We start from the raw sequence: 2,500 nt of genomic DNA, 5'->3' as shown, positions 1-2,500 counted from the left end.
TTCTCTCTTATATATTAGAATTACCAGCGAAGTGAATGTTGAGGAATTTATGAATACATAAAGAGAAGAAATGAGAGATACTTCACGATGCCTTTCAATTTATACCTTAGATGGGGCTAACTCTAATGCACAATTCGCTGTGAGAGAAATTACTTTCCCTCATCCCAATAATACAGCCTCTATTTGCAATTTCAGATTGCCCTGCGCCCATCTTGAAAAAGGTGTCAGCTTGTCAACCTCGTTTTCACCTCGGATTTCCTATGCCATCATTACGTCATATACTGTAGTATATAATTTCTTTCTTATATATTAGTGTAATAATGTGGGAGTTGATGATCCCACAGGGTGCCACTAATGTAATAATATGTGTGGGGTGTATGATCCCAGTGGCTGGCACCAATGTTAAGATGAAGGGGACGTGTAATCCCAGCGCGATGCCACTAGTGTAAAGATGTGTGGGACGTGTGACAAGATGTGTCCCCACAGGGTGGTACTCTGATTCTCTGGTTTGTTCTTGAAGGTGTGTAGTTAAAGTTGTCGCTGGTTCACAACTTTATTTCTGCGAGAGTATGGTAGCAGGACGGGCAAGGCAGGGAAACCTGCCTGGGAGGCAGAAGCGCCCGACCTACCCGCTTGCTGGCAACGAGCGGTCTGTCTTAACTGCTCAGAATTTTTTATGAACAAATATCGTTTTGAAACATATCATAATGAAAAACATGAAAGAATTTGAATGAACAAAAATTCCGATACATATGGTCACATGGTGGTTTCGTGGTGAAGGAACAAGGGTACCTTATATACAGTTGTGTGTAAGAAGAGAGTTATGGTGTTTACAAGACTAAAATGGTTAGTGATAAGGAGACAAAATTCACAAAACATAAAATCATTTCGAATATCGATAAATATAGCAATAACATATTTAGTGATTCAGAATAAGCATTTTCTGACTAACAATTTGAGTATAAACAACACATAATTGTACACACAGACAATAGAATAACGGCATGGGAATTGTTTACAAGCAATAAGGGTGGGATTAGCGTGTTCTAAGGTCAATTTATCAATTGTCACGGCTGTAGACCTGTTGGGGTCGGCTGAGGACAGTGGAGTTATTATAAGAGAAGATACACATGGCTTTTCTGGTATGTGAGGCATAAAGATCACGTATCCACTTCACTACAATTAGAATTACCAGCGAAGTGAATGTTGAGGAATTTATGAATACATAAAGAGAAGAAATGAGAGATACTTCACGATGCCTTTCAATTTATACCTGCGTATACTGAGATGGAGCTAACTATAATGCACAATGTAGGTAGTAGGCGATGATGCCAACGCTCTTAGGGTAACTGCAGAGGCATCTTTCAGGTTACAAAACCTTCCTTTTTTATTCGATGTCGAAATTACTCTTCAATGTTTCAGAGAGTATATCATATCTTATAATTTTAATCTTGATATCAGATATCAGGGTGATATTGCACCGCAACTATTAAAAAACAAACAAACAAAAAACAAAAAACAAGACTAGTTGTTACATTGAGATTTTTGAGTTCTTACAAGCTATGAGAGGAACATACGTACAGGATATGAAGCAAGTGGCTCCGGTTATCCGCGCACTCCAACTTCAGCCAAGCTCAGATTCTTTGAGTTATTTGTTATTTTGTTGTTATTTGTTGTGTATTTCATCTACATGGGTTATTTATTCAGATTCAACTTCATTTTCTAATTTTATCTATCTATCTATCTATCTACCTATCCACACACACACACACAACACACACACACACACACACACGCGCGCGCGCGCGCACACACATACATCCATATATATATATGTATATATATATATATATATATATATATATATATATATATATATATATATATATATATATATATATATATGAACACAGACACAGTGACGTGTACTCGAAGATGGAGAGGAAAACAACCACAATAAAAAAATTAAAACAGATCGTAACGTTTCGAACTCTTCAAGGGTTTCTCATCAGACGTATCCATTTAGGTGAATTATCAGCCTGATAAGGAACTCTTGAAGTGTTCGAAACGTTGCGATTTTATTTCATTTCTTATTGTGGCTGTTTTCCTTTTCACACACACACACACACACACACACACACGCACACACACACACACACACACACACACACACACACCACACACACACACACACGCCCACACACTCAATAACACCACATATATACATCTATATATATATATATATATATATATATATATATATATATATATATATATATGTATAGACATATGTATATGTGTGTGTTTATGTATATATAAACACACACATATATACATACATATATATACATATATTTATATATACATACATGAAATAGACATTTATGTGTATATATGAACATCAGATATGACGTATAGTGCACTATCACGGATATACATATAGCTATATCAAAATTTTAACTAAATTTATTCATGAACAAACTGAAAAAAAGTTAATGAT

Source organism: Penaeus monodon, chromosome 10, assembly GCF_015228065.2.
Source record: "Penaeus monodon isolate SGIC_2016 chromosome 10, NSTDA_Pmon_1, whole genome shotgun sequence".
NCBI classification, from domain to species: Eukaryota; Metazoa; Arthropoda; class Malacostraca; order Decapoda; family Penaeidae; genus Penaeus; species Penaeus monodon.
This window is presented reverse-complemented; position numbering follows the sequence as displayed.